The following is a 12,788-nucleotide window of genomic DNA, read 5'->3' on the forward strand; positions in this document are numbered from 1 at the left end:
GATTCGAGGGAACACTGGGTGTACCAGGGTACGCCAGGCTGGTGACTATTTTGAAGAGTTCTTTAGCTGAATTTATAGCCGAATTGATTCGATTGGCAAAAATAATTTTCTTGGATGCCCGGATGAGGTGTTTATAAGCCACCATGCTTAGTTTGTATGCTTCTTTCTCTGCGGCTTTATATCCCTTTCTCCACTTCCTCTCTAACAACTTACACTTCAATTTATGATCTTTTAGTTCCTGGACATACCAAGGGGCAGAGGGCCGTACTCTATTACAGTATAGAACCTTTTTAGGCTCTAACTTATTGCCGGCCGCCTCAAGCCAGTTAGAGTATTGGGTGGTCGCCTCTTTTATGTCTATTGGTAAACGAAGAGAGGTAGAGTTCAATAAATCTTCTAGCTCTCTAGCCTCAATTTTATTCCATGCTCTATATATCACTTGCTTCTTGGCTAATTTACCCATCCCATACAGAGTATTTCCAACTTTTTCAAGCCTACCAACACCTTTTTACAATGTCAATGTCTGAAAAACTGATAAAAGGATATACTGAAACCAACAAAAGCTTGCTTTTTGAGAACATTTCTACTTTCAAGGTGTAAATCTGTTCAGCTGTTTTTGCTTTAGCTGAGAGCAACAATTCCAATGGAAGCATTAAAGGGAAAGCACATCTTTTTTGAATCACTACCACCTTAACCTTTCTATGCCCAGATTTGCATGACATTTGACAGGTCGGATCTTAGCTTTCTGCAGTAGGTGAGTGCCAAATTTCATGCCTACTCAACCAAGTCGCCCAAACCTATGGGCAAAAAATCATGCTTTCTCTGTGGAAAGTGTGACATAACCATAGCTAGACTGGAGGGACTGATTGTATAATGCAAGATAATATGATTTTGTTCTTTCATCTCAGTGAAGAAGTTGTGCTGAATCAGTAGAGTAATATTCAAGTATGTTGACGTGTGTTTTTTAAGTGCACTTGGGTTTAGTGACACAATTATATACTTGAAATTGGTGGAAAGCAAGACAAAGATGAGCACATCAGGAAAAAAGTAATCAGACTGTGTGTGGCCAATAGCAATGTTACTTTATGCTATGTCATGGTGTATTATGCTATCCTATGTCATTTAATGTTATGCTATGTCATGTTGTGTTATGCTATCTTATGTAATGTTCTTTTATGCTATGTCATGCCATATAATCCTATCTTATGTACCCTTATGTAGTGCTGTCTTATATTGTTTTATACTATCTTATGAAAAGTTCTGAAATGCTATGTGATGTAAGGTATCTTATATAATGTTATGTTGTTCTATCTCATGTCATATTATCCTTTCTTAGTTAATGGTATGTAATGCTATGTTATGCTGTGTTATCTGTTTTAAGTAGTATTATATTATGTGGTCCTTCTTAATCCCAACAGGTTTTTGGGTGCTGTGAGTGGAACAGAAGCAACAGAGCTTAGTCATTGACCCCTGACACCCAAGAAGTTAGGATTCTGAGGATACTTTACCAATCACAGCATCTAAACATTTCTTCCCACACACGTTGCAGCACTTCTGATTCTTAGGGCACTCGCTGTCGCACTGGCACAGTGGGGGAGGCAGTGGCCCCTTGCATAAGACATTTTTGATGGGGCATTTGCCTGGATGCCGTGTATCTGCAACACACAATCAGAATTATTAACATTCTGCATAAGAAACACAGCCTTCCTGGACCAACAGCACTACTGTCACAGGAAGTTTAAACATCTTCACACTGAATAATTCTTATAGATGGTTTGACTCCTTTGAAACAAAGGATATTGAAAAAGCCTCTAAGATCTTCAGAGGGACGGCACACATAGGCAACTTTATCAAACAATTGGCTCTTGTAAGTCACCGTAAGGTGTATTACATAGTATCCCCCTCCAACCCTCCACTCTCTTCTTATTTTTCTTCTCCACCAGTATTGTCTCTACTACTCCTTACCCTACCTCTCATCAGTTTTCTCTGAAACTCTGCACGTAACAGTTTTTCACTATAGCGCACTTCACTCTTCTCTCTACTATGCTTAATGCCACCATTCAGGTCAATCATTACTGTACCATGCTTAACTCTATCACTGTTTGTTCCACTGCTCTTCTTTCTGGCATTCTTCACTCTATCTCTTTTCATCGTACTACTGTTTCTTCCTTTAGTTCAGGTTGCATGCCTGTTCTTAAGATGGCAATTCATCTCTTCTGTTGACTGGGTCGAATGACTCTGTGTTGCAGCCTGGATTGGGAGTATAATTTATTTGCTGAGCTGTTTGTCTTTGCGTAGGTGGGTTGTGCAGTCAGCTGCATGCTTATGAGATGTGATTACTGCTTTATGAGCGGAGAAGAGTGCAGCGTCACTCATGCTGTGGTGTAGGAATGGGCATCTTCTCTTATGATTGCAGTTCCTTCCTTATATAGTGCAGCTCTATGCTCCGGTTAAGATCTTTTCATACCTAACAGAAGGATCCCACGCAGGATGCAATTCTACCAGATACACCAAGAAACAATTTTGATTGCATCTAACAGGAGCCTAACACCTGATGCAGTGCTCCGACCGATAACTAATTTGGAATGGCAAAGTGTGAATTTAAAAATTGAGCTATACTCTATGTACAATGTCTAGGTGCTTTCCAAAACTTCCATTACGGCAACAATTAGGAATAGATTTTGTAATTTTGTTACAATGTTTGTAAATGTAAAAGTCAGTTTACGGACCACTGAGATTCAGCTTGCAGCTTCCTAACAGGTCTCTAGGGTGTGCACATCAAAACATTGCATTATCTAACAAGCCGTGATAGGGTCTGAGCACTGAATCTGTGTCCTGTTCGTAGACAGGCTTGCACTCGTACTGTACCTGGGCGCACAGGGTCTGTACACTCAAAGCCACAAGACCGCTGGCAGCACTTCTGGATCCCACGGCAGTTGTTGTCAGTGTCGCAACTTCTGGGCAGAGGATCGATCCCGCAGGTATATTTTACCTTAGGGCATTTACCTGACTTTTCTGTAAGTAAAACATTTGCAGAAATATTAAATGAGCAGATGATGCAAATTAATCACCAGCAGAAAAATAAATAACCAAATGTGAATTGCATATGAGAACGGCACAATGTCCTCCAATATCGATTTTGAGTAGCAAAAAGCAACATATAAGTCTCAGAATTCCTTATAAAATCAGGACTTGCCAGTTGAAATGATTAATATAGTAACTAAAGAGATGTGCACATCTCAACCTCCATTCATCACAGTCTCAGTTAGACACACCCCTGTCGGTTTTTATAATAATACAATAAAATATTGTTTACTGCAAAACTTTTTGTTGATACTTTCTATTGTCAATGTAGTAAATACAGTAGATTTGACACAAAATTTGCTACTAATCTTTTCAGTCATGAGAGTGCTCACTACTCCTCACTTTTCCATTAGTTAGAGTTGATATCCTATGTCTCTGTACAAATATGTTCAATATAGATTTAACACATTTTGCCCCAACATCTCTAATGCTTTGCATTACAATCCTAGTTATTTTGTTCTCCATAGGTTCATTCTCTTTCATCTTTGTGTATGCCTTTTTGTATGTTTTCACTCAAACAGGTGTAATGGTGGCGTGGCTACGAGTCTCAAGATGACGGTCCCACTCTAAGAGTGCTTTGGAACCCTCCTTCATACGCTCCCTGTTGATCTCAAGAACAGTGGACTGCCCACACACAAGATGTCGGCCCCCTGAGAAGGCTGCACTGAGGGTCTGTGATCCGGGACCGCTGGGGCTCTGAGGAGGGCTCATGTGGTCGGCTGAAAGTTTCCCTGGCCCCCAGCTGCACTGCCTCTGTGATTCTTTGGCCCGCGACCAGGGTGGAGCCCACTTGTCTGCTGCCTACCTGCATGCTATAGAGAGGACAGTCCGTGGCCTGCCTGTCTGTCGCTTGCATCGCAGTACCAGCCTTGATTGGCTGCTTCTGCCTGCGACCCCCGACTCCAGATGACAGCATGCCGGGGGTCGGCCTTGTGAGTCAAAAGAGGCCCCTATGGAGGGGAGCTGCACGGATCCTGATGGGTAGCGCAGGGGTCAGATCGGAAGATCTCAGGCCCCCCCTTTGCTGAGTATACCTGCCTGTGATGCCTGGGATTCAGCTTGATCCGTGTCTATGCCTGCCTAAGAGGGCGGGCTATTCTGTAAAAGCCTTCTTTACCCTCTCCTCCCTCGCTCTGCGATGGGCCTGCTGGTAGATGATCACCAGGAGGCACCCAGAGGGCGGTGATTGAGCAGGTAAGGAGGCTGCATGGGGGGGAACAGATATCAGTGTTGAATTCCCAAGAGAAGTACGGCATCCTAAGAGACTTGACGCTCATCAAGGATCACTCCCTCTGGTGGATCCTGTGACTGGATTGCCTGGGGTGGGCACCAAACGGGGGGCACAGTGTGGTTGGAGTGAAGCCTACTGATTCCTGGGCCCACACTGGTGCCTTAACACCTGAACTGCCAGGGCCACTGCCTACACATGACCTGCTGATTTGAAGATGCTCGGGGGACTTCCTAGTTGCAAGCCCTGTCCCCGGGTACGTGGCTATACCCTTATGTGGCTCCTTATGTGTGAACTTCCATACAAGCGCTGAGGCCTTGCTCCCCATGCGGGATGAGGATTAGACCCCCACGGACAGGAAGGAAGGCGGCCTAGGAGAGGATCGCGCACTGGGCTGCCACAATGCCCGACACGGAGGTGGAGAGGCTGAAGGGAGCATGTGAAAAGAAGGGGTGGACTCACCACTAGGGAGACCCCAGACTTTGCCATCCTTACAGGCCTTTCCTTCCCTGGAGGTGTTGGGCTTTGGGTCCTTCCGCTGTGGTCCTTAAGGCCTCGTGGCCCGCTGAGCACCACGAAGCCCCTAAGACGATGGGGTACCGTCCATCATTCCCTGATCGAGATGCCATTATGACGCCATTCCCGTCCCTGTGGCCCGCTTAGTGCAACTGGTTCCTGGTTGGAAAGCATCCGGCAGGACGACTGGTGAACTGTAAGAGGGGTTTTGACTCTGCCCTCCCTCTTGGTCTGGTTTCCTGACCAAGAGGTGTTACCTCCTCTTTGAATTGGTCTATGGGCAAGGATAAACTCAAAAAATGTCCTCCATCTCAAACCTGGATAGACCGATACACCATAGGTTGCTCCATCGCTGGAAACAACACCCTGGCTATAAATCCTTTAACGGAGTGAGATCTGTCCACCATCCTCCAGGCTATCCATACCTACCAGGACTCTGTGGAGACCAAGATAGATAAAGTGCACGTCAACATGGGTTCTCATCAGACCTCCGAAACACAATGGCCAGGATCTGTGATGTGGAATCCCACACATCCTTGGTGGGAGACAATGTTGGGACACTGAAGGCGCAGGTCTCCAAGCTACTGACTCACACCGCTGAGCTCAATCGATGGGCTGAGGATGCTGGAAATCGCTCTTGCCAGAACATTCTAGGCTTCATTGGCATTCCGGAGAGAGCGGAACTGATGCAAGCCACAACCTTCTTGGGAGAGCTGGATTAGATCCTGGATGACCTCGGATCGCCTCTCAGCATGGTTTGTTGTGGAGCAGGCTCACTGGGCCCTCATGCCCAGACCTCCACTGCGGGCCCCACACAGAACAATGATCGACAGAATTCTCAATTTTGAAGACCGAGACACTATCCTGCAGGAGACCCGCTCTCGGCCCACCCTATCCTACCAAGGGAACAAGATATTGATCTTTCCTGACTACATCAAAGAGGTGCAAACCCAACATTGCTCTTATACAGAAGTAAAGCAAAAGCTCTGGGATCACAACCTTCCATAAAGGCTCCTGTATCCGGCTCGACTCAAAGTGGTTTTCTACAACAAGACCTACTTCTTTGACAACCCAGAGGAGGCATGGACCTCGGCACGGAGGAGCAACCTCTCAACCAACAGGTGGCCGCTCACCCCTCCCCCTCCCCCTCATGACCATGCACACACGCTGCAGAGGATGGGACTCCCAGGCCTCACAGGAGGTGTACTCCCCTGGAGGGGCCACAATGCCAGGAGAGTGGCTCCCTCATCGCCTGCCCTTGTGGTGCAGAGGGCACCCAGGTCTTCTCTGTCCACCGCTCTGCCTCGGCCGGACCCAGATTCCAGTTTGGGCAGATGTTCTGATGCCCCACTTTTGCTGGCTTGGAGGACACTGACCTCTCTTGGAGACCGGTGATTGGAGAATGGGGCCACACTGACAATGGAGGAAACCTCATACAGGCCTCATACTTATGGACTGTCTCGAACTCCTGAACTTTCACGATCCTGCAGCAAGGAGGGGTTCACCACTCCACTCTGAAGTTCACAGTGTTGGCTTTTAGTTTTCTTTTTAGGGTGACAGATGTTTCTGGGAATGACGTATGTGGTGGGGGGTTGGTTGGGGGAATGTTAGGGACTCAGTTTATATATTGTTGCCTTTCTTTTCTGTGAGTTCAGCTTGTGGCACAACACTTTTCCACTGAGTACTTACAGGTACCATGGCCCAGAGGCACCTCCCTTCCTATTCCGTGAGCCCAACACCCAGGAGCCTACCCGCGACTCAGACAGATACACCTGATTTCTTCACCAATCACTACCATGACAGCACCATACCTTGACTTTGAGCCCCTCCATATCATTTCATGGAACGTTAATGGGCATATAGACTTAAATACTCTCATCGTTCCTTCCCAATGCTTTACTGCTGCAATAAACATGTCTCCTGGGGAATCAATGCCCGTTCCTGACGCATCTAGGGTACGACAGGGTTTTCCACACAGGGTTTACACGTGGCTCCCATGGCATAACGTTCTTCTTACACCGTTCCTTCTCATTCACGGTCACCAAAGATGCTAAAGATTTCCTGGGGCATTTTTTGGCCTTCACAGGAATATTGAGTGGTCATACCCTTAATCTCGTTTTGACATATGTGCCCCGGTGACTCTCGAGTCTTCCCTTCGAGACCTCTCAAGGCTGTTGTCGACCCTTCTGCAAGAGTTGTCTGTAATCGGGGGACACTTTAATGCAGTCTTAGCTCACGACAGTGATGCCACAGGGATTCTCTCCCTTCATCTCTGCACAAACGCTAAACGTCTCTTAGAATGGGCCTCCAGGTTTGGCCTATGCGATGTGTAGAAAATGTGAAACCCCTGCCTGCTCCAATAAATCCACACTTCTGCATGCTCACTGCAGTCACTCCTGAATTAACTTAATATTCATGCTTGCCCTTGAATGCCCTGCGATCACTGATATTCAAATCCTTGCTCGGGGAATCTCTGACCATGTTCCCCTCCTCTCCCATTTGGGAGGCCCCACTGGAGCTCTCTGTCCTATCTGGTGACTGAACGCCTGGTTTCTCCAAGACAGGCACTATAAGAAGGCCCTGGGAAACAAACTTCAACATTACTTTCACCAAAATGAAGGCCTGGTTCGGTCCCCTGGTACCCTGTTGGTGGCGGGTAAGGCTGTCATCAGGGCGTTTGATAAAGACTGCCTCAAAAAGAAGCATAGGGCCCAAGAGGACCATCTCTCCTGGCTGGAGGCTCATATCATCTGTCTGGAGCACACAAAGGCCTTGGATGGCCGAGGTGGCACACCTCGGCAATTTTGAGCTCCTGTGGGAAGAAATCATTCATATTACTCTGGACACGGCCAAACAGATGTGGAGAACTTCCTCAACCAGAGTCTAGGGCTGGGGCGACACAAATGGCAATCTCCTTCATTGCCTTGCCCAGAGGGCAGGCTAATGTGTAATTAAAAGATTGTAAATAACCAAACAAGAGTCCCTCCAAGGAGAAAAAAGAGAGATGAAAAAGCAATGACATCAACCTCGTTGTGGAAGTGAAAGGTTTTTCCTTTTAATTAACCCCTTGGATGCATGCTTCATCATAGGGTTCTATATAACAGGGAACAACGGTTCCTGTGGACTATGTGTATAAAATGTAACTAAATAAAACGCTTAATGGCACATTTTACTGGGAATGGAATCTCAGAGAAAGAATCAAAATCATACACACCATAGATTTCCAGAAGTACTTTTACTAAGCCTTTACTCTTTGCATCATCAAATTAGACAGTGTGCTCAGTGTCCCAAGTGACCTAGAACTTAAAAAAGGGGGTGGGGGTGGCAGTTTGTAACATATAAAAAAGGTTTCAGTTTGTACAAAATGACCACAGGTAAGTATGGTTGCTGAATTAACAGTCCTCTGATTCAATAATAAAGGATCAGAGAGTGGTTTGTTTGTAATACGTGTTGATGGTGTTTCGAACCCAAGGGCAATAAGGAGCTCTCATCAGGACCTAACAATGCGGAACATCTGAAATAGAGTAACAGGGATAATAACTTGAAACGCCAAAACAGAAAAAAAAGGGAGGAAATCATTATTGGATACAATACCAGATAGGTGTATATTAACTGACCTGTCAGTGTGAATGGTGCACACCCAAAATTGTGTAGCTCAAAACAAGTGTAGGAAAAACAAGGGTTACTCACATAGGGGCCCAGTCGGGCACTGTCAGTGAAGGAGAAAAAAAGAGGAAACAGTTGAGTATATTGCCATATAGATAAATAATGAGTACAACGGTAATGATAGCCTATAATGTCACTCCCCCCATTGTGAGGGAGACGAGCAGACGGACAGTCCTATCTTGTATGGATGTCCAATGCATTGGTTGATACACAATGAATGTGTCAATAGTTCATCTGAATGCAGGTCTTTAAGAAGTTTATAGTAGAGGCGGTGCACTACTGCTGTCAAAGAAGGGTGGGAAAACTCCCTTTACTCACCCAATGGGGTGATGTTAATCCATGCAAAAGGTAGTGCAACTGGATGCAAGAGCTTGATTCCAAGTTACTGCTCTATGGATCCATTAATCATCCAATGATTATCTGTATAAGAAGGACACCTTGTAAGCGCCTTGTGTGGAAAAACCCCATTCTAAAGCGAAGTAGGTTGGTGGTGTTAGACCGAATTTTGGGACATTCATAGGCCTTATATTTAATGGGAGAAGTAGATATAGGAGGTGGCTCTAATTCTCTGGTGTTCCTCCCATTGAGGCTCCATTTCAACTCATAAAGTTGGACAGTGTTTGCCCTCCTGGCGTGTATAAGGGCAGTGCCTATTCAGGCTTGTACAATGTGAATATACAGACTTATCGATGCAATAACCACGGTTCAATTGTAAAAACCACAGTGGTTGTGAACCACAATTGTAAATAATACCTCCTGAAGCATAGAATGGTCTGTCTGGAACAGTGTTAAACTGGTTCACTTCCTTCCTCCAAAACAGAACACAACGATTCAAGATCAACCAATCTTTATCCAACCCCACCCCAGTCACCTTGGGAGTACCCCAGGGCTCTTCCCTCTCCCCGACACTCTTCAATCAGTTTATGGAACCACTCACAGAGCTTTTCAACTTCAAAAATATCCAATATCAAATGTACGCAAACGACACACAACTCTACATTAAGGTCCAATCTCTTGAAGACATCAAGTCCCTAACTCAACGCTCCAAAAAGACACAGACCTGGTTAGTTAAGAACCATTTAAAACTAAACACACTAAAAACAGAATTCCTCCTAATCGTTCCCCCAACCAAACAACTATCATCCGTGAGTGGATGAAGCACCTAACTGCACTCGACGGTCAACCTCTCATCATTGATTCCGCTAAATCTCTAGGAATAACCCTGGATAATAAGCTAAACATGCAGAAGCACATCAGCGCTGCAACAAAAGGAGCAAATTTTCAGATTAACACACTGAGAAAATTGAAACTCCTTATACCCGCAAATGACTTCAAACAGGCGGTTCAATCACTAGTAATTTCCAGAGTCGACTATGGGAGCGTCGCACTCTGTGGTTTTCCCAAATCAACGACCGCTCCTCTCAGAGCCTCGATCAATACAGCCACCAGACTCATTACGGGCACCGCTCGTAAAGATACACGAAGCACTGCCCTCATCCCACACCGCAGCCTTGGCCTACCGGCGCCGGTGCCATCGACTCCAGTTCGTCAGCCAACGACAGCGCTCCAGCAACGACGACGACGCTGCTTGCACCGTGACCTCCCAGCACCGTGACGAGCACCACCTTCATCTCACACCGCAACCCTGGTCTCACCGATGACACCATCTGACGCCGCCACCCAGCCTCTGCTCGCACTGCAACCTGAGGGCACCGCATGCTGCACCACTGCACTTCTTACCACAGCACCCGATGCCTGCCGATGCCAGCGCTCCTGACTGCAACAAAGAGGAGTTCGATCTGCAATGCGTGTGAATACGAGGGCCCCGACGACTCCTGCACCGACCCCCAGAACCGACGCCTACGGACGCCGTGGTTTCAGAAGCTCAACGAGAGGTCATCGACTCCCTGCATTTCGGAAAGGTACTGTTTGTGGGTCTTCCCGACACCGTAGCTGGCCCGCGACGCCGCGGTCAGCCAGAACTGTTTGGATTTGTTTGCTCACAACGCCGTGATAGCTCTGGATGGAGCTATCAACATCAAGGAACTGTTTTACAAAGTTATTTTGCTGACTAAAGATTTTTAAGTACTGTATTGTGTTTTTTATTATTGTTTTGGTCTTGTCTTAAGTATATAAAAATATTGGATATTTTTCTAAACGGGTGTGGTGTCCTTTTGTAGTGCTTACACTGTATTACTGTTGGTTATGTGCAAGTGCTTTACACACTGCCTCTGAGATAAGCCTGACTGCTCGTGCCAAGCTACCAAGGGGGTGAGCAGGGGTTATTTTAGGAGTGTAACTCCCTTACCCTGACTAGGAAGAAGGGTCCCTATTTGGACAAAGGTGCAAGCCCTTGCCAAGTAGAGACCCCCATTTCTAACACCGTCTCTAAAATATAGTAACCACTGAGGATTTATAAAAACTGGGGGACATGTGAACCACGTACTTGTCTACAATAAAAGCCTCCGCTCAGAGGCTTAGTAAGTATTACATTCTTACCTGTAAATGAGGTGCATCCTACATCCACATGACGCGGCTGCAGAAGTTAGCAAGCCGGAGCAGGGACAGGGCGAGACAATGCACCTGTCTCCTTGAAGCCATCAATGCCGAATGTCAATTACACGGCAACGCGCGCTTCACAAGCCTTTAAGAAACCTCGTCTGGCAGGCCCCCGAAGTGCAACGTGGCAGGCGTCGTCATTAAAGTAAGTTGGATATGTTTGTTTGATTGAACGAAAGAAAGCACAGATATGAGTTTTATAGAAAAGAAAAGAGTTGTAAAGAGTGTCTTGAGACTCTGATGTAAAAAAAGGGGCATGCATAAAGAGTTGTAATAAAAACAGAAAAAATACTATATATTATATACACACACAAGGTCATGTGAAAAAAGTACATCACATGTTCATGGCATCATCATTGGGCTTAGCACTTTGTGAACCATTTTTCCCTTTATCTCATTGTAGGATCTGGTTGCATCTTTGCCATAGGTGTATAAGGTGGCCAGTGCAGATGGTATTTTAGTTAGTGAAATTGTTGAAACATTATGTCATTTCTCAGCACAGGTATCTTTGGTCTATGGTTATACATTCTATGCATTATGTGTTACAGCATTACGTACAACAATTTGTTCATAGAAGCCAACCATGGTTTACATGGAGTAAATTCCTGCAGTACGTTTATTAGGTTTGCAACTATGCATGTACATGGTGGTGGGTACATTTAATTTGTCAGGGTTGCCACAAAACCGCGCCATTCCTCAGCAGTATTGAGTCCATGGGCGATGGAATCCACCCGTTCTATCCCGTGGCATTCCATTCTTTGAAGGATCTGTGAGATGTTGCCACCTCTTTCGGGTATAGTGGCCATGTCAATCATGTGCCATTTTATGTCCTCGGGGGTATGGCTCATTTCTTGAAAATGTGCAACCAAAGGAGCATTTAATACAGCGCATCTTATTCTGCTGTGATGTTGGCTGATTCGTCCTTCAATTGGTTACGATATTTGTCAAATATATAACATGTTGCATGGGCACCATACACAGTATATTACATTGCTTGAGTTACAATTGGAAAAAAAAGTCAACATATTCAGAGACTTTTGTATCAAAGGAAAAATTGCATGCAATGCAGTTTCCATATTTGAAGTGACCTTTTATTTGTCGAAGGCCCCAGATGGTTTCTAGGGCCCTGGCCTTATGACCAGAGTTGGTTTGCGTGGAAGAGTGCACTAGGTGATTCATGATGTTTTTGCCACGTTTGAATGCAAACAGGGGGACTTCTAGAGAAGGATCAATGTTCACAATCAAATGGCAGTTCTTTTTAATCTGATTGCAAACTTTATTTGTGTGGACACCAAAAGTTGGGACACAGATTAGTTTGGCAGGGGAGGTCTTTTCTTTAGTGATCAAAAGTTCTTCTCTAGCACACAAAAATGCGCGTTTCATGGAGCTCCTCACTATCCTATTCAGGTAGCCCCTTTTGATCAGTTTGTTTTCAAAATTTAGGCTTCTCGCATGTAGTCTTCCTTTTTGGAACAGGTTTGGCGTAATCGCAGGAATTGGCCAAAGGGTAGCCCGTCGCGTAATGCTCTGGGACAGCTGCTAGAATATGAGAGGATTTGATGATGCAAAGAGTAAAGGCTTAGTAAAAGTACTTCTGGAAATCTATGGTGTGTATGATTTTGATTCTTTCTCTGACATTTCATTCCCACGAATATGTGCCATTGAGCGTTTTAGTTACTAAAGTTTTATACACATGGTCCACAGGAACCGTTGTTGTCTGTTATATAGTAGATAC

Source organism: Triturus cristatus, chromosome 6 (assembly GCF_964204655.1).
Source record: "Triturus cristatus chromosome 6, aTriCri1.1, whole genome shotgun sequence".
Taxonomy (NCBI): Eukaryota; Metazoa; Chordata; class Amphibia; order Caudata; family Salamandridae; genus Triturus; species Triturus cristatus.